General features: G+C 39.5%; 1 pseudogene; it reads right to left on the reverse strand.

Moving 5' to 3' along the window:
- Window positions 1-76: 76 nt before the first annotated feature.
- On the reverse strand, window positions 77-11,535 carry LOC129282969 (UDP-glucuronosyltransferase 2B18-like; annotated as a pseudogene).
- Window positions 11,536-12,870: the final 1,335 nt, after the last annotated feature.

The raw sequence follows: 12,870 nt of genomic DNA on the forward strand, positions 1-12,870 counted from the left end.
AATAATCATGAATTGTTTAGGTAAAAAATAACAAAGCAAATGTTCACTTGGTATAGCTGCAAAATACCACCAATCTTCAATCCGATTTCGACTTGTTGTTCCTGTTCCTGCAGAAACAGCGATAGCAGGAATGAATGATGAGATATTCAACATATAGTGCCATCAAAATCATGGCAAAGATAAACGATATTACGTCTATTGAGTTCCTACTAATGAGATTCATCTCTCCAGCTCGAGATTTCAGATGTGAGCCGCCGAACTTGACGATATGTTCGATCCAAAACAAAGCCGCGTGTCCAAGGGGCTGGCGATCGTGTCTTTGCTGATGGATCCATACCTCTCGACGTTGCTCTTGTAACTGATGGAGAAACAGAAACATTTCTGCAGGAATCACAGTTGTTCCGTAGAGTTGTGCAGCATATGGTTTGTGAGTCTTGACAGTGAGATTAAAGTTTGGCGGGCACCATTCAAGTGCGGAGCCCTTTTTTTTTTTTTTTTTTACATAAGGACAACATTGAATAATAGGGGTATAATATAATCAATAGAAAAAAGCTGTTCCCTTTTCTTCCTTTTGTTTTATTTTTTCCATCCACTAACCCCCCTTGTATCGCCACCATGACAACTGCTAATTAAGTTTAGTGCATGAAACATAATTCCTGAATCAATAAAACCTTTCTAACAGATCGAATTGATTTTAACACTACCAATACATACCTTGGGTCATTAAGTACTTGATGAATAGCTGACTTTATTGCCTCAACGGTAAGGTTGCTTTTCGACAGGACAACCCCCATTCCCTTCTTGGCGACCCGAGCCGCCACCGCAGGTTGGTCAGCAAACAGCGGTAGAAGTACCATGGGCTTCTGGAACCGCAAGGCCTCGTAGACCCCGGCAAGTCCCCCGTGGTATACCAGTAGTTTTGTCTGCGGATGAGCTTAAAAAAAAATCAGACGTATTTCAAGAGATACCTTCATGGTATTAAAGAACGTGGATGTACGAGTAATACTTGGAAATTATGCATTTCCTCTTTGACTTAAACTAGAAAGACCATTGCACATCAGCGTAAATTGAATGGCAGAACTTATTTTTATTAATGGAGGAACTCCTCCCAACTTCATCTTGGGCAGAAATCATTCAGTTCGAATATAAAAAAAAATTGCTCCTCCATGAATTAGGAGTCTTGATCCACACTTTGATTTATAGACGCATATACACAAATATTACAACGAAATATAATGCATGATAAAATGACATTGGAAGGTTCACCCTGCTCAGCTGAGCCATTGCAGCAACTGTTCTACTTGGGTTAACAATGTATATCAACATGATCAATGCATCTGTATATCACGATGATTCTGAGGGTAACGATAGATTCAGGATTGTTTCACAAAACGTTGAGGGCGTCATGAGGAATGTAATTTTTAGGTAATGCCGATATACAGTGCACTGCTCAAATGACATTTACGACTACACAGCTGTACATACCATGTGTCAATTAAAGGATAATTGCAAGCGATTGGGAAAGAAAGACTTTGTCACACTTTACTTTTTGTCAATCTCCATCACCCCTTTCCTTCCAGACTAGTAATATATATATGGAAGCGCCGTGGTGTAGCGGTTCTGACTCTCGCCTTGTAATCAGAGGGTCGTGTGTTCGAATCCCACCATGGCCTAGCGTCCTTTGGCAAGGCGTCAATCCACAATTTGCCACTCTCCACCCAGGTGTTAAATGGGTACCCGGTAGGATGCGAAAGCCTATGTAGTATGCCTAGCAATATTGAGTATTGGAACTCTTGTTGGAATGCTCCCCAGGGAGTGGAGAAGGTGCATACATTGTATGCGGGCATGCAAGGATCCGATGACCGGGGTAATAATATATCTGTAAAGCGCTTAGAGACGTCGTTCCGATGTGTTAAGCGCTATATAAATGCGGAATATTATTATTATATCTATATATTTTTATATCGTTACCTAAAAGATCGGCCTGTGGTATCCATGGCATCTGGCGTGTGTTGTTGCCAAGGTTACGGGGAACAGGACCATCATATTTCCAAATAACTTTCGCAGGCAACTCTCGGAAGACCTGTGCAAACGTTTCGATGGTTTCCTCGCTCAGGAGATTCATCTTAGTCGAACCCTGTACTGAACAAAAAGAGCAATCCAGCATGGTCAGATCGAGTCATGCCGGAAAGGTTTCCATCTACGGTAGAACATCAAACAATCGTTGCCCAAGTAGCAAGGGTTTTCTTCATTCAGCATTATCCGAATCTACTAATAGTCGTAGAGAATTGCGTCAGCGTTTGGGTCTCATACCCAGGGGGGGGGGGGCACTTACATTGACGAGTGAATACCATGCGCGACCAAAAAAAAGTAAAAATAATGTCCTTTTCAAGATAGGGTACGTTACGTACGTAACGTAATAAGGGTGTCAAAAACACTAAAATTATGAGAAAAGGGTATCTATTTTCGGTAGGAAAGCTACGTGTTTAGGGTCAAATTTGCGAGGGTATAAAAAATTAAGACTAAAATGTTTTATAAAGGATGTTCTTTTTGCCCCAAGAGTCAACACTGCGTATTTAGAGTACCGTTTTGCGCGAGGTGTGGGAGGAGGGGCTTATACTAAACCACTATATAGGTAAAGGTAAAACCGACGGCCGACGTCCGTGACATAACAATTGAAATATCGGTGTACTTGTTTAGGGATTCAGGGATTCAATTCAGGGAATACTTGCCAATAGTATCGTTTTGTTTCCAATACTTGTTAAGGGTAAGGTTTCACACGCCAATACATGTTAAGGGGTGCATTTTCAGAATATGGAAAATACGTGTTTAGGGTGCTTTTCGAGACCCCTTGGTCGCGCATGGTATCCACTCGTCAATGGAAGTGCCCCCCCCCCCCGGGGTCTTATAGCATTTGCGAAGTAGCAATTGTTCTTAGCAATCGTTCGGAACGGGTTTTCCACTAAACCACCGTTTCCTTACTTGGACGAATTGGAACGCATGTTTCACGGGCTTGGTCTATCGAAATAGAGGACAAAGTCTGTAATTTTCTGATATCTTACTTGATCCTTGACATTAATTTATTTGTGAAAAATCCACGTTCAATTTGATACATTCCGAAATAAGATCTTATGAAATCAATTTTCTAGAAAAGGACTATCACATATTAGTTATATTTGTCAATGATCCAAATTTATAAATTACTTCATGATTTAATTCAAATATTAAGTGACTTGGTTATTTGAATTTCTTACCAGACTGAAAACAATCACACCATTTTCTCCAGACCCCTGGACGAAGTCTTCCAAATCCTGGAAAGGAAGAGAAATAAGAGTAACAAGAACGAACTAGCATGTATGCAAGAAATGAAATGCATAATTTGGTACAAAAACAGTTTTTCTTGGCAAACAATAAAAAGAGTTTAGGGCCTTAGGATAACGGTTATAACGCGCTATCTGTATCTTGTGTATATCGCATACGGGGATATGCCGCTCAGTGGGTCGTTTTTTTATTTTTTGCAAAGAAATCCTTAGACATGTGTATTGCTAATGCAAGAAATCCTTAGCCATGGGTCCTATTTTTCAACTGAATAATCCTTACACATGGGTCCGTTTCTGAAACAAAAAACAAATACTTATAAGAGTCCCCAGGAAAAGCCCCCGGAAATGCCCATGAAATGTCTATGTTAATCCCGGTCGAGAGTACGAGGTGCGGAACCCCGGGACGAGTAGATTCAACCTGTAGTATTTCCACATCTTAGTATGATAGCAATGGGCACCGGGGTACGTCACTCTATGCATATCTGGCACACTCGGCCGACCGTATTCAGTTACAGTACCGTGCATAAATAGTGCATGCATGCTCGACAGTATTCTTGATGGTATATGCTTGATGGTATGCAGCAGCATCGTCTAATAACAGGATAATCTGCGTCACGGAGTCTTTTGTTTTGAGTACTGTCGACTGTCAAGTCACTTGCAGTTATACGTCACAGACTTCATAATCTTTCTTTTTATTATGATGGTCTCATTGCTTAAAAAAAGCAGAATTAATCTGGAATATGGGTCTATATTTTAAAGAAAATCCTAGGCATGGGTCTGCATTTTGAAAAAAAAATCCTTAGACATGGGTACCTGTTCAAGGTCAAATGACCCTTAAAAATGGCCCCCAGCCTCACATTCCCGTCCAATCATAATCCAAGTACCCCCGGGGTAAGTGTATAATGGGACCAAGTGACAATTATGAGAGCCTTATATCATGGTTTGTAATTAGAGATCCTCGATGATATCCAACCTACCTCCTGAAGTTGCTTGGTCCCTTCGCTCGCCGTCAAGCCGGCAAACATCACCCAGTTCGGAGCGGTGGGATGCGGTGGGATGCGGGAATTCGAGGGCGAAATCGACATGGCATAACCAGAGTTCGGCACGTCCTATGAGCTCTCTCATTGACGATGTTGTTGCGATGTCGTGTTGCAACTGGATGTCCCTATGCAGACAGGGTACGGAGCAGCCTATTAAGATGATGGGCTAGTATATCTGTGACCCAGCTTTTTATTGACAATAGATTTTAAAATTGACAAAATAATGAGGGAAGAGAGGTAGGAGGGAAGAGGGAAGAAATTGTCTGCACGGGGGATGAGTAAAATTCGTAGAGGTGATACCAGGCAAAAAGGAATGTAAGCAAAAGGTAGCACAGTCATCCAGTGTTTAGATAACATAAACAAGATGATGAAAACAGTTGAAGAGTGGACACAATTTTTCGCCTTTCCCTTATGGGGTTCTGGAACTTGGAAAGGAACGAGAAAGCTTGCAACCAAACATTTCTACTGACATCATGCCCTTTCTGTTGAAATAACACTCTTTTCCAACTTTGCATACACTGTTAGAAAAAAACAGAAGGTTTTACAGAAGAGAAATAAAAATAAAACAGATTTTACAGTAAGAAGTAACCAAATCATTTTGTCAATTGTTAAAACAGGAAAGATTGTATACAATTTTTATAGAATTTTACAGAACAGGTCTGGTTCAAAAAGGAGGAAAACAATACATTTGTAAGGTTACATACACCAAATATCTATTTTCTGTAATTTTACACAAATGCATGTAAGATTACACAGTGCAGTAAGATTACAGGTGTTCTCGAGACTCTGCTGCAGGATTTTTTTTTTAATTAGATATTTTCTAACAGTGTACCTTCCGGAGAATCTCGTCCATGTCGTCATGAGAGGGTCAAGTGATATTTTCTGAGAACTGAAATAAAGAGACCAAAAGTCATCATAATTTCCATAAAAAAATGTCATCCAGGCCCACCGCCCCCTTCCCCAATCCCTCGGGCTGAGGTACGTTAGTGCTTTCGACATCGTTCTGAAAAGCTAACCTTTAATGCGTTTCCATGTAAGCGCAAGTCCAGTACGCAATGAGAATACAGTTCAGGGGTAATATTCTGGAACACTGTCATAACTTTTGTCATGATTTATCTAATTTCCCCCCAAGATGTTGAAATGATAAATTTGAATGGTCTCAGGTAGGTGTCGTTGTGACTGTAACATCAATTCATATTCTTACGATAACTCACCTATAAGACCTGAAGCTCATGTGTTGTAAGATCTTCCCTATCACATGGCGACCGACAAAGTTCTGCACGCGTTGGACAAACGTCATCTCATCGGTGAAAGCGCCCAAACTCAAAGGAACGTAGGATGAAGGGATTTCAAGTCCTCGTCGAAAGCAGGAAAACGAAATGATGACGTCATAACGATGAATGGAACTACAGGCAGTGGTAAGAATATTATGAAAACCTGTCCCAAATTTTTCGTTTTCACGTAGTGACTGACTGTCATGGGTTCAAGAAAAAGGACGATTGGTGGGATCCTTAAGGAAAAAAAAAAAATTATAACGGACTCCACTCCGGCCCACATCTCCCCCCCCCTGCTTTAAGATCAGTGAATGTTTTACAAACTTTATATCAGAAGTGTTATAACAAACTAGCCAATAAAGATCTACTGATTACTTCAGATAACCTTCCGTGATGCAATCTATTCAAGGTAGTGAAAGAAATGCCGTACCTTTCAGGTATTCCGCCAACAACGCATCGCAGGGCACAAACATCTCCACTAGAAGGAGGTCAAACTTTTCCTTCCGGAGGTCATTCATGACGTCATCATCGTTGAACATATCGGCACAGTTCTGCTTACCGATGTTTCCAACGGCCATTAAGAGTCTTACTGTTTCAATCCAGTTATCCCCATCTTGGCTTTTGGAGAGCTTGGTGTTCGCAATATCTTCCATCGCTGAAGAGGACCCGTCTGTCTGGAGATACAGGGAGGCGAGATGAACGAAGGACTGACATTTTAGAATGTCTGAAAAGGCCGGAGTAGTGAACCCTGAACACATTTTAAAATGTTCCTGCTATAGACCTTTGTACATATAGGCCTACCCTTTCATTAAAAAGTCGGAAATATATTGTGGTTTTTAAAAATATGATTGTCATTTAATTGCTCTCTATTGAAAAGAGGAACGTTTTACAGTTTTTTAAAACATTTTAATTCTTGGCATAATATAAAATCATGTTATGGATGTTGAAATAATTTAGGGTCCATACTAGGTAGTTTATATCGGTCTTGAGAATTCGCTGTTCAAAATTGATGTGGCGTAGTGGCTTTAAGGCCTTGTACAGTTCAGAGAAATCTTGGAACTCTGAACATACTGCGCTGCTGAAAATATCCCATTCTACACACCAAATAAAGGCATACCACTATAATTCATATCAGGTACCCTATTTGATCACATCCCCTGTATTTTGAAAATGGCTTTTCGAGCTGATCCAGGCGATAAATATCAGAAATTAGTCGTTGATTAACGCATTTGAAAAGAAAAGGGGTCATCTCCTACCTTAAAAGTAACTATCCTTGTAGATGATATATCTTTCTGCAAGCCTTTGAAGTCATGAGTATCAGCAGCTAGGACCGTCACCGTGTGCCCTTGAGACACGAGACCCCTTGTGATTCGACCAACGAAGGCAGTGGCCCGTATTCTGAAGTCGGGTTTAATTTAAACCCAGGTTTAAAGTTGTGGTTTAAGTATGGGAAGCCATAAGTATCAAAATTACTAATAAGTTGTGTGTTTCTTATGTTTACTGCGCTCTTTCCTGATTCATCGATGGTAAAGACAATAATCTGCTTATACTTCCTAGACAATTATGAATGATTTGAGAGCAAAATGAGCTGAAGTATGATATCTCTACAGTTAGTGATTTATGTAGCAATTGGCCATCCATACTTAAACCACAACTTTAAACCTGAGTTTAACTTAAACCCGACTTCAGAATACGGGCCATTGTGTGAAGCTTGGCTCAGCGGGTGAAACAGGGATGCAAGGAATTTGGCTCCAGACGCACTAGGAATTGTCGAAACGAACGCGGCAACTATCAAACCTAGGACCCCAAGGATTCTAACAGCATGAATAGACAGACTCCTTCATCTTTGATCCTTTTATCTTGTTCACCATTTTGGAAGCTTAGAATACGTACATACCCTAATACACCGGATGCACCATGTCTCTTACAGAAGCTAAGCCCTCACTCACCTTGAAGAATATTGAAATCAACTCACGTTGTGATTAAGCTGTAAGTCTTCAAGTGTATGAATAGCCACACGACAAAGTTCAATTTCATAACACCAATGAATGAATGATAACACATGCAAATATTTGAGAAATATATGACGTGGTATCTGTTAGCTGTAAATATTAGCGTATACTTTTACGGTGAAAGGGACGGAATCCCATGCCCCCTCCCAATTCATTTCATTTCATAGTAAAGTTCTTTCCAACAGCACTATAGTATTGGCATCATATACCTTCGATTATCTGAGCGATTATGCTTACCATGCAGGTAAGTACTGCACCATCCATTTCTAAGAGCACGACAAACAACAGCCAGAATATTATTTCTATGCAAATGTAAATTATTTTACTTGAGCATGAGAATGAATTTTGAATATCTGAATATATGAAACAAAAATGAATGAAATAAAATGGAATGGAATCTCCCTTTATTTATTCTTTTTTTTTACTTGCTCGATCGTAAACAGGGGCTGGTTTTATAAAGACTTACACTAATGGTCATCATGGTGACATTTTTTTAAATGTTTCTATCGGCTATATCGGTTAAGAAATTGAATGATTACAATAACTGACAAACTTACCAAGATAGTTCTCTTCTCTATGTAAAAAGAAAAACAAACAAAAAACCCAAAACGTGCCCCCAGAACTCGTCCACACTAAGCACACTGTACATGCTGTAGCCCCCACCAATTAATGTTTGTTCAGTTTTAAATATCTAAGTTGGGATTCCACCTTTTTAGAATAAAGGTAGACCTATAGGCATGCAGTAGACCTGGCCACGAAGGATTATATAGTGTTACTGGGGGGGGGGGGGGGGGGTGCTGTGACAATGCTCAACACCCCCAACAGAATAATAGAATAATCCTCCGTGGACAGGGACTTGGACCAAGACTACATTTTTTTACACGACGGGAATACTTAACGAGAAATCCAACTTTGGTCATAAAATGTTGTGTGAGAGAGGAGATGACAAATAGGTAATATAGAATGGTGAAATTCTGAAAGAAATCTGACAAGGAATAATAAATGGCTATTCTAAAATTGAGATCCTTCAGACAATGCAGATTTTATAGAATGTGTACTTAATTATCAGGGATTTGTACATATTCCTTTGGGGTAGTAATACAAAAGTAATCAAGGTAGCATATTGTTTTATGTCCTCTCCTCATGAAAGAGAAATATAATCTGAACTAAAACTTTTGAGAGAAAAAAAAAATGAAATTTTAGTCATTTTATGTATGTGAATATACTCGTTGCTTTCACTGATCCGTATACTATCCAGACCCAGATCAGATAGTTTACAGATCAGTGGTCCGTCTTACAAAGAGTTGCAATTGATCCAATCAATCGCAACTATGGAGAGCCAGCAAAGTCAATATATAAAATACATGTTTGTTAAAAAAAAAATCTAGATATGAATGTATATCCATAAATTCATTGATTTCTTGACAATTTGGGGTGTTCTTTTTTGTTTACAAAGGACATTTTGCAAATTTCCTGTAGAAAATATTATGACACTGATGGATTTCCATAGAGTTACGATTGATTGTATCAATCGCAACTCTTTGTAAAGCCCCTTTCACAATTGACGTACGACCTGTTTACGACCACCTGCAACAGTTTTTTCTTGTTGTTGCGCGATCGATCCCTTGGTGTCTTGCGAGCACTCGCAGTCGTTGTAGACGATCGCACAAACTCGAGGTGGTCGGAGGTGATCGTGAGTGGTCGCATCTGAACTTTGAACATGTTCAAAATCCAAACGCGATCAAATACGATTGATTCACTCGCAACAAGTCGTACCATCGGTCGGGCGACCATCGTGTTAGTGTTGTTCAACGTTGTACGACTTGGTGCGAGAGGTGGCACAACTAAGTATAGTCGCATTTAGTCGACTGGAGGTCGTACAACACTTGCACATGTGCTGGAGACCTACAGAGACCAGTCTTGCGACTGGGTGCGATAATATAAGACTGTTGCAAGATCGATCGAAATTATGGCTTACAACATTCCACTACCGTTGCATTCGCTTGTATGCGACTGTTCAGCCCCTTTCACAATTGACGTCCGACCAGTTTACGACCGCCTGCAACAGTTTTTTCTTGTTGTTGCACGATCGATCTCTTGGTGTCTTGCGAGCACTCGCAGTCGTTGTAGACGGTCGCACGAACTCGAGGTGGTCGTGACTGGTCACATCTGAACTTTGAACATGTTCAAAATCCGAACGCGATCAAATACGATCGATTCACTCGCATCAGGCCGTACCCGGGGTCGTACCATCGCTCGGGCGATCATCGTGCGAGTGTTGTTCAACGTTGTACGACTTGGTGCGAGAGGTGGCACAACTAAGTAGTATCATTTACTTGACTGGAGGTCGTACAACACTTGCACATGTGCAAGCGACCTTCATGTACATAGACCTGTCTTGCGACTGGTTGCGATAATAATATGGGCCATAAGACTGTTGCAAGACCGATCGCAACGGCTTACAACATTGCACTACCGTTTCATTCGCATGTATGCGACCGTTCCACTCGCAATCCCTCGTGCAACACTCGCATGTGATCGCACGAGCACAATAAGAGCATATGCGACTTACTCGTGCAACGGGGTTTACTGGTTGTTTTTGTTGTACGACGGCTGTTGCAACTGTTAAAGCCTCTGTGCGATCTTATGAGATGACTAGCGATTGATGCCTGTTGCAGCCTATCGCACGACCAAAAGGTCGCAAATTGTCGTACGTCAATTGTGAAAGGGGCTTAAGACGGGGCCCAGTACTATGTTTTCATTAATGCGGCCAATCTGAAGTCTCATTTGGGGTTAGTGATTACCAAATCTCACAACTAATCTTATTGTTTGTCCGATATTGTTGAAACTTTCACCTATCTACTTGTCTGAATTCTATATTTCCTCTGAACCCAGCTTTTGATTTGGGTTTGATTCCCCTTTAAAACGACAATACACATTGTTCAATTAAAATATAGTATGCAAAAAGGTTTCGCTACAAATTGTTGGTCATTATTCCTATATTTTTTACCATTTGCCACACTTACCAGAATTCCTGTGAAAATCAGCACCCCCGCTTGCCAGGGCCATGATTATTTAATATCAATCTTCAACGATCATGATGACAATTTAAAAAATCTGAGGAAAACAGTTAATGTCTCCTGGCTTTTCAAAATTCATTGCAGAGAAAACCTTATAATGCATACTCTATTATAATGGTATCCTGTTTCCCTTTTTTAATAGATAATGATAGAACTTTTCATGCTTAATCGCCTATATACATGTGCATTTTTATTTATAAACACTTTGCAATGTTGATCCTTAGAAGAAAAGAAAATCAGTTGCAAAGGAAATGTTTCATATCTACTTTTGATCAGACGTACAGTTGTTTGTGTTGAGGTAACTCCTGCAGGAACTCGGCAAAGCAGCATTCTTCTGCATCAACGCCAAGCTGGTATATAACCAATACATATGAAACAGTTTTTTACGTCAAGGTTAATCAGTAATAGTGAGTGACCGTTATAGACGACAGAAATTACTCTAGGGCCTTTTTGGTAAAGTGGAGATAATGGCAGAGGTGGGATTTGAACTCACCTTTCAAATCGCTCATTTTTTTTCTTTAGTTTAGAAAGTAAAAAACAAATTGGGTAATAGCTTGGGCTCCTTCGCCATTCTTTGATTTGACTGCTTTAATAACACTATGTTCAATATATATATATAAATATATGTATATATATATGTATGTATGGGTGTGTGAGAGGGTGTGTATGTGTGTGAGAGAGGGTGTGTGTGTGTGTGTGTAAGCGTTGTTTAACTTGTTTCCCTGACAAAGACGTGAGGTTTGCGTCGAAGATTTTGAGGATACTTGAAAATAAACTTTGTTGGAACTATAATGCATTACCTCTTTCATGTCTTTGTCTCTTTTACCTTTTCTGTGTCCAACACGCGGAATGTATATATATATATTTATATTTATCAACTCAATAAATTCAGGTCCATACATCTTTTAATTCCTTACATCAAAACAAAGTGACTTACTTTATTTAACAAATCCATAATACATCATAACTATTTGATATCTTGATTTCATCACAAGCGCTTTATGTCATAATGCTCAAACTTCAAAGCTGATTTTCTCAGAAAATGTTTCGAGGGCGAATTTGCATATAGACCCTTTTGCCAGATTAGGGCCAAGAAGTTGTGTGGCAAATCTATAGAAATCCAATCTATATACATACGACGCAAATAATATCAAACTTTTCATTACTTGAAAGACCTTATAAGAAATTGCTGCTATTATGTTTTGTAGAAAGTCACTATTCCAAAATGATCTTCAAAGACGCCCATATATTTTTCCTCTCCTCGAAGAGAATGGGTGAAGCGAGGTATCCTTGACGTACGCCGATTACACGATGTGCAGCAATGTATTTTATTTAGAAGTACGGCATGAGTGACCATACGACGTCTATTCAATTACTTGGATGATTCCATTCATATCATATTGTCAATACTTCTATGTATGACAATGATATACTATCTGCAAAAGCTTATCGCATGCGTTCTTTGAATCCACAACCGTACTCATCTTGGTGCTGTTAGTATAAGCCTAAATTCATTATTCGTCCAGAATTAAAATAATATATAGGTTTAGTATGTTTGCTCCTTATGCACTTGTTTTCGGTGCCAGTATGTTTATTGTTACTAAACTATAAGACATAACTTTGACAGGGCATGTTCAGACGATTTATCGACAGATTATGACATCATACAATGTTATAGAAGGAAATTTGTTTTATTCTCGTAAATCTTACAAAGAATGGCCATTGAAAATTAAAGTATTTAATATATCAGTATATCTACAATTACGAATTACATTTACTATACCACTATAGGCGTTATCCAGACTCCATAAGGAACGATGCTTGTATAACAAACAATACAGCTAGCAAATTTGAGATGGGATTGTGGGGCGGGTTGGAAGAAAAAATGACAATCATTTGAGGACTAAATGCACTAACATGAATAAGAAACAACAAATAACAGTATATCATATCAAATTATGAGGCGGTACCAATGTAGTCTGCAGACACAGGCACTTGATTTTCGCAATTCGCGTAGTGCATAATGCAGAGTCTGAAATAGTGAGACTAGATTCACTAGATACTGTGGCTGGCTCTTGCTTGACACAGACAGAACCTTTAATGTCTAGTCTTTACTCCAGTACCAAGGAAGAGGTAGCAAAAAT

The sequence above is a fragment of the Lytechinus pictus genome, unplaced genomic scaffold (genome assembly GCF_037042905.1).
Source record: "Lytechinus pictus isolate F3 Inbred unplaced genomic scaffold, Lp3.0 scaffold_20, whole genome shotgun sequence".
Lineage (NCBI taxonomy): Eukaryota > Metazoa > Echinodermata > Echinoidea > Temnopleuroida > Toxopneustidae > Lytechinus > Lytechinus pictus.